Raw genomic sequence first — 20,688 nt, forward strand, 5'->3', positions numbered from 1 at the left:
CACGTGGGATCTTCCCAGACCAGGGCACGAACCCGTGTCCCCTGCATCGGCAGGCGGACTCTCAACCACTGCGCCACCAGGGAAGCCCCTTGACTTGTATTTTGATACCTAAGAAACTAGAGATTTATGAATTCTGTATCTGATATCACCACTGCCATCCTTCATCTCTAAGTCACTTAAAATCCTCTTTGTCATTTTGTTTTTCCTTATCTGGAAGTTATTCATTATAACATTTAAAGTTAGGGAATTCCCTGGCAGTGCGGTGGTTAGAACTCTGTGCTTTTACTGCCAAGGGCCTGGGTTCGATCCCTGGTTGGGGAACTAAGATCCCACAAGCCTTGTGGCCACCAAAAAAAAAAAAAAAAAAATTATAAGATATGGGGAGTGTTGGTTATATTCTGTTTATCATTATTGAGTACCCTTGTGAATAGGTCCTTGTATTGGTTATCTATTGCTATATAACCAATTACCATAAAACTTAGTAGCTTAAAACAGCAACATTTACTATCTGACAGTTTCTGTGGGTCAGGAATCTAGATGCTACTTAGCTGCATTTTGTGGGTCAGGGTCTCTCACAGGCTGCAATCAAGATGCAGCCTGGGGAGTTCCCTGGCGGTCCAGTGGTTAGGACTCTGCACTTTCACTGCCAAGGGCCCAGGTTCAGTTCCTGGTCAGGGAACTAAGATCCTGCAAGCTGTGAGGAGCAGCAAAAAAAAAAAAAAAAAAAAGACAGCCTGGGCTGTAGTTGTCTCAGGGCTCAACTGGAAAAGGCTCCCCTTTCAGGTTTATGCACATGGTTGTTGGAAGGATTCAGCTCCTATGGGCTGTTGAACTGAGGGCCTCAGTTCCTATGGGCTGTTGAACTGAGGGCCTCAGTTCCTTGCTGGCCTTTACCAGAGGCCACCCTCAGTTCCTCACCATGTGGGCTTCTCCACAGGGCACCTCACACATGGCAACTTGCTTCATGAGAGCAAGCAAGCAAGAGGCAGAGAGAGTGCGAGCAATATGAGAGTAACAGTTTTTTATAACTTAGTCTCAAAAGTGACATCCTGTCACTTTTTGTTGTATTCTTTTCATGAGAAGCAAGTCACCAGGTCCAACCCACACTCAAAGGAATAAATTGAAATTTTAAAGAAAGTTGTTTAAATGAAACAGTGAATTTTCCTTGCTTTTTCTACGTATTTGATATGTACCTTTCTGTGTTCTGGAAGCATGAATCCTTCTCATCCTTGTCTTCCATTAGAAGAGTTCCGTAGTATTCCTGGTATCCTACCCTTTTATATTCAGAATTCCCCTGCTGCCCTTCTAATAACTGTCTGTAGTTCTTTCTTCTTGCCTAACCTATACTATTATGGTCCAGTGAAATACTTGTTCCTAGAATGGTGTTTTTCTCTTTAAGTCTGGGTAACTACATCATGTTATTTTAACGTGCAGGTTCTAGAATAAATTCCAGATTTGGAAGCCAACAGAGAATACATTTGCCATTTAGACAAAGGTGACTTTTGAGGATAATACTTTTCTTACCGTGAGCAATATATAAATGCCTTGCTTTCCACATTAGAATACATTGTACGATGGGTAAGGAAATCCAGGTCAGTCGGGGAATAATATGGAAATACTGTATTACACAAGTAACACATTTTTACCATATTTTGTATCTCAAACATATGTCTGTTCAAAGCAGTTGTTAGAAACCTCAGTTTAAAATCCAAAGGAACATTCAGTGATAAACGTCAGTCTTACAGATTTCAGTGAAGCATTTAAGGTTCTTGAGCTTGTCAAATACTGCTTTTCATTTCAGCCAAATAGCCCTCATCATACATTGACGTGCACATAGTACTTCTTGTACACTGGGGGCAATTATGTAGGCAAGGAAACTAGTGTAAGTTTTGCCAAGCAATGAGTACTTTCTATCTCTAGGTGTCCTGCCTCTACAGTGAGTCCCACTTCCAATGGGAGAGAATCAGAATAGTGGGATGTTGTAATGGAAGATTATAAGCATTTAAAAGCCTGTTCTCTTAGCTAAGTGCTAACGTAATGAATTTTTTTAAATGCAAAGAGTCCCTAATCTTATAAAAATTTTATTCCCACATAGCACAAGGGAGAACCACCGTCTGTGTGTGTGTATGTGTGTGTGTGTGTGTGTGTGTGTGTGTGTGTAGGACTTTTTTCCCCCATTTATTTGTGTATGTCTCAGTTATTAATAAAAAGTATAGGGGCTTCCCTGGTGGTGCAGTGGTTAAGAATCCGCCTGCCAACGCAGCGGACACAGGTTCGACCCCAGGTCCGGGAAGATCCCACATGCCGTGGAGCAACTAAGCCTGTGTGCCACAACTACTGAGCCTGGGCTCTAGAGCCCGCAAGCCACAACTACTAAGCCCACATGCCACAACTACTGAAGCCTGCGCACCTAGAGCCCATGCTCTGCAACAAATAGAAGCCACTGCAATGAGAAGCCCATGCACCGCAACGAAGAGTAGCACCTGCTCACTGCAACTAGAGAAAGCCCACACACAGCAGTGAAGACCCAACACAGCCATAAATAAATAAATTAATTTAAAAAAAAGAGTATAGGATTATTAGGAGATAAATTTACTTTTTAGGGAGCATTTTTTTCCTTTTTCAGCTTTATTGAGATATAACTGACATATAACATTGGGTAAGTTCATTGTGTACAACACATCATTTTATATATATATCTATTACTGATGAAATTTATGGACAGCCTCTCCAGAAAATTGCACCCACGTGCAAAATTTTGCATATTGTCTGAGTTTTGAAGAAATTAATAAAACATTTAGGTTTGTTTGCCCTGTGTAATAGTTTTATATGAAAACTAGTCTAAGCAAACCAAAATTAATAAGAATCAGACTAGAGTCTTCTAAGGAAGTTACATTATTGCTAACTTCCATTCCATACCCTAAAGCTAGGTATCTAAATAATGCAACTGTAGAGATTCCATAAAAGTTGGTTCTTTAACTTAGGCTCTTGGTGAGTTAATTTAAAGAAGGCAGTTATTTAGGAAGGAAGTAGGGGAAAGGAAGGGTAAGTAGGAGAAATTCAAACACTTCTATTTTAAAGAGATGGAGTCCTGTGATTAAAGGTTCCTTAGATTTCTCTGCGCCTGCCCCAACTAAGGCACTTTTTTTCCCTCAGTTGAGGATTGACAGTGACCTGTGTCACTGGTACCCTGACATGGATCTAGTTTTCCCATCTACATCCAGGGACCATTCTTCCCTATTTTCTGCCCTCTGGATCCTCCATATTGAGAGGTGGCTCTCACTTAGAACTATGGAAAACATCTCAGACCAAGACCACCATCTTAACCTCCAACTTATATTTAATTTTAAAACAGTAGACACGTTTTTTGAGATAAGGTATTCAAAAACTGTTTAGCAAGCACATTGAAAAGAAAGAGAGTGCCTTCAGCCTGGCGGTATATTCTGCAGCTCAACATACACTTTATCGTTTCCTGCTACCATCACCCCTAGCCATGCCAGATATGTTAAAATTTCTTATATCCTGAAGGTATTTGAGTTTGCAACCTCTGCTGTGGGTTACAGGAAGTCGTTACTTTTTTCAGGAGGTGGCAAAGAAGAACTGGAAGATGAAAGAATGAAAATTTCCCTTACTCTCTCCCTATTAAAACATGCAATTTCAGGAGATTCATAGACTTCCAAAAGTGTATCATAGGATCTCACATCAGGAGTTCTTGATTTAGATCATTCATTAGCTGACATAAGCTACTATTTAGAATATCATTTGTTATTAGCTACTATGGTTTAGCTCTGCTAGGAGGAAGCATTATGCATGATTGAACAGTTAAAATGTAATGTTACTTTAAAAAGAGAAGAACTAAAAGAGAATTTCCTCAACCAATAACCTCTAGTGGTGTTAGGGAAATATTCACCTTTTCCAACACGGTGTTCATCAAATGACTCTTATTCTTGTAACTCTCCCACTGCTCTCTCCTTCCTCCATCTCCACCACTCATCTTCCCACAGACTCTAGCTCTTTTCTACCACATTTTTACAATATTATATTAAGAATAATCTTAAAAGATTGACTGTACTACTCTAACCCTATGACCTTTACCATTATTTCTTTTGCCTATTATTCTGCTAATTCTCTTGCCTTTTCATACCCCTAATTATTTTTGTGTGCTGGATTTAATATTTGAAAATATGTGTAGAAATAATCTGAAAGTAGGATGATTTCTTTTTTTTCCAGAGAGGGTTTTCATTTGCTTCTGCCACCTGTGACCAGTTCAATCCAAGTTCAGGTTGTGAAGTTTTCCAAGCCAATGAAATGACACAAATCAGTACTGCAGGACCTAGTTTACTTCTGGTTCATCTTTACCCTTAGGGTGTAGCTCTTAAGGGTCTCAGCCTAAAGTATGGGGTATTTTACTAGATTTCCCACTCCTGGAAGATCCTAGACTCCATTTTTGTTCCCCTGACCTTGTGAGACAGCTAAACACACAGCTCAGCTGCTCAGTCATTTCTTCCCTGTTAAGAAATGCCCCCAGTGCTAAAGTGGCTCTCCATGCTGGGCAAGATCTCCATTTCTGATTTCCATCTTCTCCCTGTTCTTATAATGATGACTTACCACCATCTTGTTGGATCTTTAATGCTTTCCAAATGATTTTAAAAATATATTTTGTCCAGTTTTTAATAATTGTCATCAGCTGGAAGGTTTCCAATTACTAAAAGGTCCCTACCATCATTATTTCCTTTGGGGGAAAAAAATTCTAGCATTTGTGTTTGTAGATCATGTATACATCTGAAGGTATGTATACATTTTTATTTTTCTGTTCTATGCTCCCCATGAAGCTACATGGGAACAGACTGTATGTGAAAACAGTCTTAGAACACTACCTCTTTGGACAAACCAGTCCCCATAAATTCTGGGAGCTATCTACTAAGAAATTGAACTGATAGTATTAGCCAGTTGATTAAATATCAATATAAAGAACTTCTCTTTTCAAACAGGCCTTTAAAAAATTATTTATTTATTTAAATTAATTAATTAATTTTTGGCTGCGTTGGGTCTTCATTGCTGCACATGGGCTTTCTCTAGTTGCTGCGAGCAGGGGCTACTCTTCGTTGCAATGCGCGGGCTTCTCATTGCAGTGGCTTCTCTTGTTGCGGAGCACGGGCTCTAGGCACGTGGGCTTCGGTCTTCAGCAGTTGTGGCTTGTGGGCTCTCGAGCGCAGGGTCAGTAGTTGTGGCTCACGGGCTTAGTTGCTCCGTGGCATGTGGGATCTTCCTGGACCAGGGCTGTTTAGTTGCTCCACAGCATGCAGGATCTTCCCGGACCAGGGCTCGAATCCGTGTCTCCTACATTGGCATGCGGATTCTTAACCACTGTGCCACCAGGGAAGCCCTGAAACAGGTTCTCAGAGTTGGTTCATGGTCCATCTCTTTGAGCAAGTTATTTCCTGTTTGGACTTGGAACTTAAAGAAATTAGTATTTTGCATCAAAATTTTGGCAAGTTTTGCCAAGTGTGATTATGATATTACCCATGATACTGAATTGTTGAAAAACTTGCCTTTCTTCACCTGATGTCTTTCTGGTGTTATTTGACCTATTACTATTAGATTGGGGAGGAAAATGTCTGTTTCATCCAGTCACAAATCCCAAATGTATTTCATAGATTAGTGAGGTAAGTTAAACATTATTATGTTTTCAGCTTTCATCTTACCTTCTACAATAGCCATAATAGTTAAATTACAGTTGTGAGTGGATGAAGCTGATGTTTATATTGCTGCCAGAAAAAACTTTTTAAATAGGAATAGGAGTCATCATGCAAAATGATTGGAGAGTTTCTTTAGTGTTTGAAGAGGATCATGAGAAACAAGCTTACTACAGTCTGGCTTTCTATTGCTTGGCTCTGTTGCAAACCAATTTTAAAAGGAATGTTCTAATCTGCTGGTTAATGTTTCATTAAAACATTGAATATCAAAAGCCATGTAATATATTTTTTGTATTTACCACAAAATTCCTAGTGCATATATTAAAGACTCAATTTTCTATTAATCTATGTAAATCATCTTTGATACTGTAGAACAGAATGCTACCCTTAAAATGTAAAGGTATTATTTGTTTCATATAAATAATTTTTCTGTTTATAAGTTTGTTTTTTTTTTGCGGTACGTGGGCCGCTCACTGTTGTGGCCTCTCCCGTTGCGGGGCACAGGCTCCAGATGCGCAGGCTCAGCGGCCATGGCTCACGGGCCCAGCTGCCCCGCAGCATGTGGGATCTTCCCGGACCGGGGCACGAACCCATGTACCCTGCATTGGCAGGCGGACTCTCAACCACTGCGCCACCAGGGAAGCCCTGTTTATAAGTCTTAAAGTGAAAGAACTCTGGTTAGAATTCATTTGTATACAAGTAAAACTTCCATTACAGTCAAGGGCATAAAATATGGATGCTATTTTCTGGTACCTTACCAGAGCAATGATGCTTATTTTCTTAGTTAAAATTTATTCTATACAATGAATTCTCTAGTACAACAAATGCCTTATCTGGTCCCTAATCAAGTAACATTTTTTATAATGACCCAGATTATATGCTCTCTGCCTTAGAGAGAAGAAAGAATTAAACTATAAGTGAATCATCACAGCATTTCTCTAATGAAAGCTTTTGAATAACAGTTATCCCTAAATCATTTCTTCTTAACTATTCAAACAAGAAGAAAAGAAAAAAAAAACACACTAAAATGACCAAAAACACTCATCTGGACAATTTACACATTTTCTCCTTTATGCTTACCACTGTATCCACAGTGCCTAGTGCAGTGACTGACTAATACATAGTAGGTGTTCATTCAGTGTGTGTTGAATGAATGAAATGAACCTAAAAAGTCAGAGGAAGGCAAAATGAAAAAAAATTTAGTATGTTATAAATATGTGTAAATTACATGGTTTTCTCTCTACTTAGGAATATGTCTTTTTCTAATTTACTACAGAGGGGCCTGTAAGTGTGAACAACTGGAACCATGATTTCTTAATCTGTGCTTATAATGTAATTTCACTGTGGTGTTGAGCAAGGGGAAGTAGTATTTCCTTCAGTGGTTTTTTAATTGTGGTAATATCTCATTTGCTTTAAATTCCTGAACTTTCTCCTTCCATTGATAGAAGTCTACCTACAAGGCCAATGTGACTAGCATATGGGAAGGGGCTTAAAGCTTCACTGGATAAGAATTCGGCCATGGCAGCCAACTGAGATCAATCAGCTACGAGTGAATTGTAATAAATGTAGTTAGAGAACATTAGAGAACATAATCAATAAGTATAAAACAAAGAATGAGGATTTCAGGAAAATATCTGCCAGCCAAATGTGACACATTTATCCTCAAAGGTCAGGAAAAAGAAATACATGAATAAACTTAACACTATCCTTTGAGAAACTGAATATATATACAATGACCAGACCATGTATAAAAATAGAGTTCTGACACCCAATCTGCAGCAGATAGCCTAGGAACCCAATTTACTATCTACAAGTCAGACTTGTAGGAAGTAAGACTACTATCTCTAATAACCAGTCCAGGAAGCCAAAAGTAACCCCAGTAACTATTGGAACTAAATGACCAGGGCTTGATTTTTAACTGACAGCTTCTCTAGTATTTGCCCTCACTTCCAACTTAGGAGTAACCAGAGAAGGCTAAATACACACACCTAGCCAGTCATGTAGGATGCTTCTAGTTAGCCCACCTTCAGCTCTCTGTGCCAGGTGCCTCCGATCAGGGCATAACCTGAAGCCTCTCCTTTTTTTCCCACTATAAAGCTTTTCAACTCCTCTGCCTGCCTTTAAGTCTCCTCCAGGTGCAAGTGATAGTAGCTGATTCTCTTGCTATAGCAAGCTCTGAATAAATAGCCTTTGCTTGTTCTTATTTGGGTGGTCTTCATTTATTTCCATACCTTTTTTTCACATAACATCATTCCCAGTGACAAAGGCAGATCTTGACATGACTTTGGAATCTATTAATGCCTCGGTGGTGTATCACTTTCCACATTAACTGATTTTGATTTAGTCATCTCATGGCACTGAAGCTATGCTGTGTGAGGTAAGCACTTTTTTAGTATACCAGTATTACAGCTCTTGTCAGACTTCTAAATTAGAATTAACTTACTCTTTCGGTTCTGTACAGTACCCCTAGTTTTACAGCTCTTTCATTAGCCTCATTTTCTTACACCCTTACACCACCTCCATTCCCCTTACCTTTATCCCCAGCTGGAAGAACTCAGAACCAGGTTCCTGCAGTTAAGTTCGAAGGTATTGGAAGTGGCATCTCGTCTTCCACCCCAAATTGTTTCCCCTAGGAACACTAAAAAAAGTTTCCATATATGTCAGTATTTATGGACTTGCCTGAGGAATTTAGAAGATAGTCTGTGACTATCTTCCTTTCCTGTTTAAGAATCCTAATGCCAGAACTAGATAATACCTGAGTGTCTCATCATTGTTTCTCCCAAATTTGGTGTAAAGCAAGCCTCTGATAAGCTGCCTCGATATGTCAGTGTTCTATGTGGACATGGAGATTCCCACCCCAACTCTAACTACCTTTATATTATATAAATATGTTTATATACTAGCAGAGCAATACACAAACACAGACTAATACTTGCAAGATACATTTCCAATAACATTTATATAAACGCATTTATGTAAGTATAAAAGAAGGACAGTGAGGTCAGTATATAAAAATCAGGAGTTTCTATATTCTAGCAAAGAACAATTGGAAAATTAAATCTAAAAACAACTTGATTTACAATAACATCCAAAATCATGAAATATTTAGGGATAAATTTAACAAAATAAAACAGTGCTGAGATAAAGATCCAAATAAATGAAGGTATCATTTATGGATTAGAAGATTCAGTATTGCTAAAGTAGCAATTTTGATTTACTACAATCCCAAGAAAAAAATGTTTGTAGAAATTTATAAGATTTACATGATTATAAATTTAGAAATTACATGATTTTAAAATTTTTATAGGAATGCAAATGACCTAGAGTGGCCCCAGTGCTTTTTCAAAAGAACAGCAAAGTTAAAGGACTTCCATTATTCTTCAATAAAGGTGTCAGGGAAATTCAGTGGGGAAGTGAACATCAATCCTTACATCATACCATGCACAAAAGTTAACTTAAAGTACCATAGACCTAAATGTAAGAGCTAGGAGCAAATCTTTGCAATCTTAAGGTAGGCAAAGTTTTCTTGGATAGGACAAAAGAAGTGTGAGCTATAAAAGAAAAAATTTAAAAGTTGGGCTTTATCTAAATTTAAAACTTTTGTTCTTCAAAAGAGACTTTTGAGAAAAGGAAAAGGCAAGCCATAGAACAGGAAAAATATTAGCATACATATGTCTGACAGATTTGTATCCAATATAAAGAACTCTTACAAATAATAAGAAGAGAACCTAATTTTTTAAAGTAGAGAAGATTTGGAGAAACATTCACAAAAGAAGATATAAGAATGGCCAGTAAATACATGAAAAGGTGTTCAGTATCTTTAGTCATCAGAGAAATGCAAAGTGAAACCATGAGATACCTCTGTGCACCCATTGGTATGGCTGAAATCAAAATGGCTCACAATACGAAGCGTTAGCGAGGATATGGAGCAACTAGAACTCTTACACACTACTTGAGAGTGTAAACTGAACAATCTCTTTGGAAACCAGCAATTTCTTACAAAGTTAAATGTTTAAACTTTATAACCCAGCCATTACACAACTTTGTATTTGTCCAAGAGAAGTTAAAATATATATCCACACAAAGACTTTTATAAGAATGTTCGTAGTTTCTTCGTATATAAAAGCCAAAAAACTATTGTATATGAAACAACCCAGTGTTCATCAACAGGAAGAAAAAAAAGGTGGTATAGCCATAGGAAGGAATACTACTCAGCTATAAAAAGAAACAAACTGTTGAAACATGGATAGATTTCAAAAACCAAACAAAAGAAGCCAGACAAAAGAGAAAATATACTATTTAATTCCAGTTATATAAAATTATAGAAGATATAAACTAAGATAACAGAAAGTAGTGGTTTCTGTTTCTGATAACAGAAAAAGTGGTTGCCTGTAGCTAGGGTTTGAGAGAGGGTTTGACTTCAAAGGGACCTAAGGAAACTTCTGGGGATGATAGAAATGTTCTATATCTCGATTTTGGTGGTAGTTTCACAGATGTATATATGTGTCAAAATTCATTGAATTGCACACTTTATTGGAATATAATTTATTGTATGTAAATTACATCTTTAAAAAGACAAGATCAATAGGTGAGTAAGAAATAGCATAGAATCCTGGAATAAGATGACAGCTAGAAGTGAGTGGGTATGAAGGTGAGTAAGAGAATGGTTATACTGAACAGAAAATACATGGTAAGAGAAATCACCAGGGTTTCATTTTGGTCTACTAATAAGTTATGGTTGCATTTGAATCAAATTAAGTACCTAAAAAGTAAATGCTCATAATAATGCTGTGTAACAAGCCACCCTAAAATTTAGAGGAACCAAAAAATAAGCAATTTTTTTTAGTCATGGATTTGCAAGTGTGGGTTGGGATGGCTCTGTCTCAGGCTGCAGGTTGGCTGAGCAGCTCTGGGGTTCAAGTTGGGCTCAGGCCTGTGGGTGTTCATTCTGGGGCCCAGGATGAAGGGGCATCCGCTGGAGAGAAGCTCTTTCTCCTGGCGGATCACCAGAGCACAAGAACACAAGCCCAACTGCTCAGGCACATTTCAAGCCTCTGCTCATAACATTCCAAGGTCCAAATAAAGTCACATGGCCAAGCCAAAAACATCTTTCATTGTGTAAAGTTTGAAACCTACCCAAAGAACCTCCCATATACCCACCCCACAGCATCAACAATCATTTCATGTATTTTCTCCCCCTCTTCTTCAGTTATGCCCAAGGGAACTAAGAAGTGTAGGGATATGCTTTCAGGTCAGCCTCTATGAGTAGAGATTGGCTAGTGGTGTTGCTTTGATTCTTGATCACTGGGTCACTGGCAGTGACTCTCACAATTAGGAGCTCAGTGTGGAGAGGATGTGGTAGAGCTCCACTTTAGCACTTCCTGCGGCAAACTGCAAAAGCACTGCTTTTGTCGGTCACCCATTTCCAATGTTCATCAGAAAAGGAAAAATTTAGGTTGCCATTTAAGAACTAAGAAATGAAAATATAACCAGGTTTGCTTTGGCAGTTGGGCCAAGCTAATCACAGGTTTTGTAACTCTGTTGGAGAGAAAGCATGGGTTTCTTTATTTGATTAAATGTAACAAGTACAAATTTCTGAGTCTTGAAATAGATGAGAACAAGCAGTTTATAATTAACAGATCATAAAGGAAAATGTAAACAGCCCGATGAGAAAATACTAAGAGAATGCTGAGAATTAAGAGAGTCTGTGGAACTGTTCTATGTGTAGCCTGCCATGTTAGGAATACAGATTAGGGATTTGGATACATTAGCTAATGGTATCCAAGAAATGAATTCATTTCTTGGCACAGTTTTAATCATTGTTTAATCCTTCTGCAGTTTGGCTACTTAGAGTAAAAAATACTTTTTGCAAATGTTGTAAAGTATAAACCATCTCTGAAAAGAAAATTGATGTCATCAAAACACCAAAATATTCTGAAATATTCAGCATTTGCCTTTTTACAGCATCCTATTTCTTGCCCGCATTATATTTCTCAGTTTAATTTACTGTGATTCAATCAAATTATTTATTTTCCATTTTTCCCCACGAGACTATAAGCTCCTTAAGGATAGGGACTGTGCCCATTGTTCATAAATGTAATCTAATACCTCACACAGTGCTGGGCACACAGAAAGTACTTAGTAAATATTTATTGAATTAATTCATGCTTTCTTGTATTGTCCATGGAGGTTATTCTGCTGTATCCCATTAATAAATAAAATAACCATTTAAACAATTTGTACTTAATAATCACATATTTCCTGGCAAAATAATGAGTCCAGCAGCCAGGCAGCCTGGACTTCAAAATTGACTCTGTCACTTGCCTAACTGTGTAACCGTGGGCAAGCAAAAGCTTGATCTATGTGTGCCTCACTTTTACTATCTGTACGTTAAGGAAGGTGTTGTGAAGATTGAATGATTTAATACATGTAAAGCACTTCGAAAAGTACCAGACAGTAATGCCTCAATAAGTTATTATTACTATTAGTACAACTATCAATATTATTATTCCAGAAATAAACCTAAAACACTCTTTTAAAACAATACTAAATATGCTATATTACTCAGTTTTGATCTCAGAATTCTGTATTTGTGTTGAACTGGTAAGTCTTACAGAATTTGAATCTGAAAATTGCTCCTCCCTCTGCTCTTTTTCCGTAACTCTCCTGTTAAAAAATCAAACAAGTATGGCCTCCTGCAAAAAACCTTCTTTCCTCCTTTTCTTCCTCCGTCTTTCCAGAACAAGTTTAATTGTTTCTTTCTCTGTGCTCTCTGCTACTTCCTTTAATTTACAAAATACTTCTTGTATATATACTGGCTCCTCTCTATCCTTAGGTCATTGCTCCACTTTAAGTTAACCGATGTAAGAGGGGAGTGGTCAGATAATTTTTTATTTTACACTCAATTTTTAATTATATATAGCATTAGTTAGTTTTTAATTATATATAGCATTAGTTAGTTTTTAATTATATATAGCATTAGTTAGTTTTTCATAGCTGTAGACTCCTTTCTTGGAGGAAAAAAAAGTATTGTGAATATTGTTTCATTCTCAAACCCAGTGTCCTATGTCCTTAATACATTTTCTGTAATTTTTGAAAATTAAAATATAGCATAATTACAGAAAGGTATACAAATAATAATTATGCAGCTCTATGAAATTTTCAGAAGTGAACACACTTGTATAACCACTACCTAAATCAAGACACAGAACATTACCAGCACCTCAGAACCTTTCCTCATGTTTCCTCTGCATCATAATTCACTTCCTCTAAGCTTGACCACTGTTCTGACTGCATTATCAATTATTTCTTTTACCAGTTTTCAGACTTTATATAAATGAAGTCATTTAGTATGTACTCCTTTGAGTCTGTCTTCTTCTGTTTAGTAGTACGTTTGTGAGATTCTCTTTCATTGCTGTTGTATTTCATTGTATGTCTACTGTTGATGGGCATTTTCAACTTTGGCTATTATGAACAATTCTGTGAATGTTTGTTACATCTATTTTGATGCCCCTACATATACTTTTCCTTTCGGTATATACCTAGTAGTAGACTTGCTGGGTCATGGGGTTTCAGTCCCCAGTCTAAATTTTTTTCCAAATTTGATGCTACCAGTTTACATTCACACCAGTACAACAGGATTTAACTGTCCTTTTACCCCATATTATCAGATGTTTTTGGTTTGTTTCTTTTGTGTGCTATCCTGCACTACACATACTTAGTGTTATCTCATTGTGGTTTTGATTTTCATTTCCGTACAATGTTGAACATTTTGTATAAAACAGGAGTTTTGTAAATTCCCGTGTGGAATTTCTTTTGTTCATCTTTTAATCGTATTGTCTTTATTTTTCTTATTGATTTGTACAAGTTCTTTGTATATTCTAAATACAAGTCCTTTGTTGGATGTATGAACTAAAGATATTTTTCCCACTCTATGGCTTGCCTTTTTACTGTTTCGTTTTTTGTCTTGTTTTGTTTTTTTTTTTGCGGTACGCGGGCCTCTCACTGTTGTGGCCTCTCCCATTGCGGAGCACAGGCTCCAGATGCACAGGCTCAGCGGCCATGGCTCACGGGCCCAGCCGCTCCGCGGCATGTGGGATCTTCCCGGACCAGGGCACGAACCCGTATCCCCTGCATCGGCAGGCGGCAACCACTGCGCCACCAGGGAAGCCCCTTTTTACTGTTTTAATGGAGTCTTTGGTGAACAGAGGTTTTTCTCATTAATAAACTTACCCATCTTTTCTTTTTTGTGTTCTGTTTAAGAAATCTTTGCCTAGTCCTAGTTCATGAAGTTATTCTATTAGGCTATCTTCCAGAAAATGTATTATCTTTCGTATTTGGGTCTTTTATCCACCTGGAATTGATTTTTGTGTATGGGATGAGGTTGGGACAGGTTTCATTTTTATTCATACATACTGATCCGTCACCAATGATTGAAAACGCCATTTGATTACTAAAATATTGCAGTGGCATCTCTGTCCAAATAAGGTGATTATACATGTATAGATATGTTTCTGGATTCTTTATTCTGTTCTCCTGGTCATTTTATCTATGCTTGTACCAATCATACTCCCTCTTAATTACTTTAGCATTAGATTAAACCTTGATATTAAGTAACAGCAGTCATTCTTCTTCACATTTTCTTTACTATTCCTAGACCTTTCCATTCCCATGTGAATTTTAAATCCTTTATTTTTTTTAATGTTTAATAATAATTCCTATTAATTTTAATGAAAGCTTTTCAAAATTACAAAATCCATTAAAATAGTTCATCATACTAATAGCTGTAAGAGCTAGTTTTCTTCATAGAGGCTAAAAAAGGCATTTGATAAGCATTCAGTAACCACTTCTGCTGTGGAAAAAATATCCAAGCATAAGAATCCTTTAGTTTTACGGTGCTGTATTCCTCATTCAGTATTCTGGGAGCAAAGCCTATTGCATAAACACACTGCTCCCAAATAGCCAAGATAAATTTCAGGAGTTTTAATCAACATAATATATGAATGATATGATTTACTTTGTGTATAATAGTGTCATGGTGATTATTTTCCAACAACCTACCAGCCATCTTGTTTTGTGTATCATACTCCAAATTCATCATTAATATTAAAGGAGTCACAGTAGAATTCCACTCAAGAAAAGTACTGTCTTTGTTTAGGGACATACCTTAATTGGGCGTGTTTGGTTATGAAGATGACACCTTCTTTACATTGCCTGGATGGTCATGGATGAGACAAAGATAGGTAAAATATTTGGTATGAGGATTTAAGAGGAATGTTGAGAGTTTTGAACAAATACCCTGGGCAGAGGGGAGGTAGGAAGTGATGCCCAGCAAAATGGTGAGAGACTGGAATCAAGGGTGACAGTAGAGCTTAGGGGTTAAGAGCCTGAGTTCTAGATCCAGATTTCCTGGATCAGCTACTTATTAGCTTATGAATTTGGGTAAGTTACTCATCCCTCTGTGCTTCACTTTCTTTATTCATAAAAATAAAGGGGCTTCCCTGGTGGCGCAGTGGTTGAGAGTCCGCCTGCCAATGCAGGGGATACGGGTTCGTGCCCCGGTCCGGGAGGATCCCACATGCCGCGGAGCGGCTGGGCCCGTGAGCCATGGCCGCTGAGCCTGCGCGTCCGGAGCCTGTGCTCTGCAACGGGAGAGGCCACAACAGTGAGAGGCCCGCGTACAGCAAAAAAAAAAAAAAAAATAAAGGCACCCTATGCCTACCTCATAGGGTGGTTATGATCATTAAAAGAGTTAATGTATATAAAGTACTTAGAAACAGTACCTGGCATATAATTAATCCCCATATGTGCTAGCTGTTATTATAATTAATAAAAGATAATCTGAAATTTTGAGATATATCATATTTTTTAGTTTCATTTAATTGTTCTGTGCCATGATATAATCCCCCACCCTTAACAAACACAATGTAACCCCAGTAAAGTCCTGTCCACACACCACCATAAGACTAAGGTTCATTGAAAACTGAAAAGATTACAGCAGAATCTAGTAGTGCAGAAAACAGACCCTACACTCAGGAAAGAAATAGCCCAAAGACTAAAAATTCATTGTAAGTTAGAAATTGAAGTAATTTTAAGAATCCATGGAAGTAACAGGTTGGACACTGGTTTTCCTACTGACTGTGTGTTAAGAGTTCATCCAATTTGACAGATTTTAAAGGATAAGGTGATTCTAGCTGTTTCAGGGTTTCTTAACCTCAATACTATTTAATGACTTTCTGGGCTAGGTAATCCTTTATTGTGGAGAGCTGTCTTGTGTATTGTAGGATGTTTGGCAGAGTCCCTGGCCTCTACCTACTAGATGCGAGTAGCAGCACCGCTCCCTGCAGTGTGACAACCAGAAATATCTCCACTCATTGCCAAAGGTTCCCTGGGGGGCAAAATTGTCACCAGTTGAGAACTGCTAAGTTATTTAAAAGAAACTTCCCTGCATAGAGTTTTTTCCTCAAGTTCCAAACATTCGCAAACAGAGAATAAAATAATGCACTACTATGTAGTCATTTCCTAGCTTCAATAATTTTGACAACTTTATCTATATCTTCTCCATTTTTTTCTGTAGTAATTTCAGCAAAACCTGGTCATTATATCATTTCTCCCATACATACTTTAATGTATATAAAGTATATGAGCTGGTAGACTTCTTAAAAATAATAAATATTAGTATCTTTTTAAGAAACTAATATTTAGGAAAAAAAGCACTTAAGAGAAATAGAGTGATATAGTAAGACTAAGAGTAACATGAGTACAAGAGCCTAGAAGCAAAAGGAAGCTTGGTTTCTTTTCCCCAGCCTCTTTCTTAAGTGAGTAACATTTGGACTTTTGCAAATAATGCATGAAATAATAATATAATTATAGCCTCTTGCCTGCCATTTGTATATAGTGTAGTAGTATGTTGTGAAATTTAGAGGTCAGGGACTTTTACATTTTATTATACATGTCTTCAGAATTACATTTAGCATTTTAACCTGAAACTGTTTACTTCAAATTTCATATGCTATAAATATTCTTGTTATCATAGTAGACTTTGATAAATTTTAATAATATTAAATAGTTGACTCAATAGTTTAGAAATTCTACACACTGTGGTAACGAAATGAAAAATTCTTCATAGCAAGGCTTTAAAGGTGGAAATTTGCTTGAATGATGGATAGGGGATTTGTTTCTTTTTAATTGAAGTATAGTTGATTTACAGTATTGTGTAAGCTTCAGGTGTACAGCATAATGATTCAGTATTTTTGCAGATTATATTCCATTATAGATTATTACAAGATAATGGATATAATTCCCTGTGCTATATAGTATACCCTTGGTGCTCATCTACTTATATATAGTAGTTTGTATCTTTTAATCTCATACCCCTAATTTGTCCCTCCACCCTTCCCTCTCCTCTTTGGTAACCACAGGTTTGTTTTCTATCTCTGTAACTCTGTTTCTGTTTTGTATATACATTCATTTGTATTATTTTTTGGATTTAGGGTACTTGTTTTGAAGATGCATTTGCATGCATTTGTAACACAGCTTTTTCCTGAGATTTTATGTTAGAGTATCATAGTTGGGCAGAGGTAGAGAGATAAGGAACTGTCTATATAATGTTGGACATTATAGAGGTAATAAAGCCCCTGGGATATCTTTCTGGTCTGTGGCAGAGAAATCCGTTTTTGTTGCCTCTTGCAGAGAAGTAGGGAAGGGAATATAGATCCTGTTTTTCTACTCTGGCATAATTTCAATGAGAATTCTTTTTTTTTTTTTTTTATGGGACTTTAACACTGGTAGAATTAGGTTTGAATGCCAGTCTAGGCACTTTCTTTTTTAATTAATAAATTTATTTATTATTTATTTTGTCTGCATTGGGCTTTCGTTGCTGTGCATGGGCTTTCTCTAGTGGTGGCAAGCGGGGGCTACTCTTCATTGCAGTGCACGGGGCTTCTCATTGTGGTGGCTTCTCTTGTTGCGGAGCACAGGCTCTAGGCGCGAGGGCTTCAGTAGTTGTGGCATGCGGCCTCAGTAATTGTGGCTCATGGGCTCAGTAGTTGTGGCTCGCAGATTCTAGAGCGCAGGCTCAGTAGTTGTAGTGCACAGGCTTAGTTACTCCACGGCATCTGGGATCTTCCCAGACCAGGGCTTTAACCCATATCCCCTGCAGTAGCAGGCGGATTCTTAACCACTGTGCCACCAGGGAAGTCCTCAGTGAGAATTCTATATAGATTTTCCACAGATGGAGCACTTGAGTTCAATAATACTATACAAGGATACACCTGTAGTCCCTTCCTCTGACCTGCAGCTTGTGACTTTAGTAGAGAAGTTAAGATAAATGTTAAATTGAATAATAACATAAACCTCACTTTCTTGCCATTAGGAGTGATTTATTGTGTAACACTGAATATCCTAAAAAATTAAGCTATTATATTTTAGCATCAAACCATATGATATTCTGGTTAATGCTTGCTATGATGAAAGGACATATCTGACTCCAAAAAAAAAAAAAAGATTTTTGTAATATCCTATATAGGATATGTGCTACTGTGGATTGTTAACAGGTTAGACTGAATGTATCTGAACATAAAACAAAATCTGAAGAAACGTTGACAATGAATCAAGTTAATGTAAAGAGATATTCAGTTTAGGTAAATTAGTTCTGCATCACATTTAAAATAGATCATCTTGAGTTCCCTGGCTATTTTTTTTTTTTTTTTTTTTTGTGGTACGCGGGCCTCTCACTGTTGTGGCCTCTCCCATTGCGGAGCACAGGCTCCGGACCGCAGGCTCAGCGGCCATGGCTCACGGACCCAGCCGCTCCGTGGCATGTGGCATCTTCCCGGACTGGGGCACGAACCCGTGTCCCCTGCATCGGCAGGCGGACTCTCAACCACTGCGCCACCAGGGAAGCCCCTGGCTATTTTTTATGTCTATAAATTTCTATAAATTTTCTATTTGGAAATAAATTGAGCCCAAGGAAAAACCTCATACTGACATTGTTCAGCATCCCTCAGTGAAAAGGTTTGAAAAAGAATAATTCCTGTAGTTGGTAACCACTGAAAAATAGCCTAAATAGAAAAAAAATTATGCTTTCCTCAGCTGCCGCTAAGGTGATCGGTCCTGAGGAAGCTAAGGCCGCATTGGGGTATAGGCCCTCACTTCATCTGGCGACTGCACCATGCCCGGCAGCCCCTGCCTAGCACTCGCCCGCACCATGGCCTCCGACTCTCCGCTCACCTACATCTACTCGGCCCTCATCCTGCCCAACAATGAGGTGACAGTCACCGAGGATAAGATCAATGCCCTCATTAAAGCAGCCAGTGTAAATGGTGAACTTTTCTGGCCAGGCTTGTTTTCAAAGGCTTTGGCCAGTGTCAACATCGGGAGCTTCATCTGCAACGTGGGGGCAGGTAGACCTGCCCCAGCATCTGGGGCTGCACCGGCAGGAGTTCCTGCCCCCTCCACCACTGCTGCCCCAGCTGAGGAGAAGAAAGTGGAAGCAAAGAATCTGAAGAGTCTGATGATGACATGGGCTTCGGTCTTTTTGACTAAACCTCTTTAGTAACACGTTCAATAAAAAGCTGAGTTCTTAAAAAAGAAAAAAAAAAAGAAAGAAAGAAAATTGTGTTAAAACCATAATTCAAAAAGAGTCATGTACCAAACTGTTCATTGCAGCTCTATTTACAATAGCCCGGAGATGGAAACAACCTAAGTGTCCATCGTCGGATGAATGGATAAAGAAGATGTGGCACATATATACAATGGAACATTACTCAGCCATAAAAAGAAACAAAATTGAGCTATTTGTAATGAGATGGATAGACCTAGAGTCTGTCATACAGAGTGAAGTAAGTCAGAAAGAGAAAGACAAATACCGTATGCTAACCCATATATATGGAATATAAGAAAAAAAATGTCGTGAAGAGCCTAGGGGTAAGACAGGAATAAAGACACAGACCTACTAGAGAATGGACTTGAGGATATGGGGAGGGGGAAGGGTAAGCTGTGACAAAGCGAGTGAGAGGCATGGACATATATACACTACCAAACATAAGGTAGATAGCTAGTGGGAAGCAGCCGCATAGCACAGGGAGATCAGCTCGGTGCTTTGTGACCGCCTGGAGGGGTGGGATAGGGAGGGTGGGAGGGAGGGAGACGCAATAGGGAAGAGATATGGGAACATATGTATATGTATAACTTATTCACTTTGTTATAAAGCAGAAGCTAACACACCATTGTAAACAATTATACCCCAATAAAGATGTAGCAGTCTGGAAGCACAGGATTAAAATGAATGCCAGAGATCAGGAATTTTAGGGGTCTAAATTCCAGGGCAAAAAAATGAACCTGAATGGGGTTTCTTTTTGGGGTGATGAAAGTATTCTGGAATTAGAAAGTGGTGATGGTTCCATATACTTATGAAGAGAATAAAGCCATTGGGCTGTATACTTTAAGAGGATAGAGTTTATGGTATATGAATTATTTTGGAAAAATGACCCTGACTATAGGGGAAATGATAGCTCAGGGCCATCTGGCGTAGGGTAGGAACCCAACCAGGGTGAGTAGTGCACCTGTGTGCAGGGTGGCAATGAGCAGCGGTGAGATTTGTTGCATGTAGGGGGATAGATTAAATAAGTATAGTATTAAATAAGGAAAACGAGAACCAGATTTTTCACTATTGGAGAACAGAGTTATAACTTTGGAAAGGAAGAAATCTAGAATTAACCCTATGGTATTGAATTGGAATTGGAGCATCTTTGTGAACATTTAGAGTGTATGTTTGTGTATGGATTTACAAATAAAAATGAATATAGAGTTGTGTGTATGTATATAAGTGTATGAGCATACTGCCTAACTCTGTCAACGGAGTCGACCTGGGGGGCAGTGACATCCTGATCACAATGAGCATACCTGATATTCTAAATACCTTTCCCCACTAAAAAAAAAAAAAAACAAACAAACAAAAAACTCTTCTTGGGAAAAGGACTGATTCTAGGGC

General features: G+C 38.1%; 1 protein-coding gene and 1 pseudogene across 1 annotated transcript in view; both read left to right on the forward strand.

The window, feature by feature from the left end:
• The window catches only part of TANC2 (tetratricopeptide repeat, ankyrin repeat and coiled-coil containing 2), a 323,861-nt gene that overhangs the window by 148,484 nt on the left and 154,689 nt on the right, over positions 1 to 20,688 (forward strand). The window lies entirely within an intron of this gene.
• LOC103072850 (60S acidic ribosomal protein P1 pseudogene) lies at positions 18,904 to 19,241 on the forward strand (annotated as a pseudogene).

The sequence above is a fragment of the Lipotes vexillifer genome, unplaced genomic scaffold (genome assembly GCF_000442215.2).
Source record: "Lipotes vexillifer unplaced genomic scaffold, Lipotes_vexillifer_v1.1 scaffold299, whole genome shotgun sequence".
Taxonomy (NCBI): domain Eukaryota; kingdom Metazoa; phylum Chordata; class Mammalia; order Artiodactyla; family Lipotidae; genus Lipotes; species Lipotes vexillifer.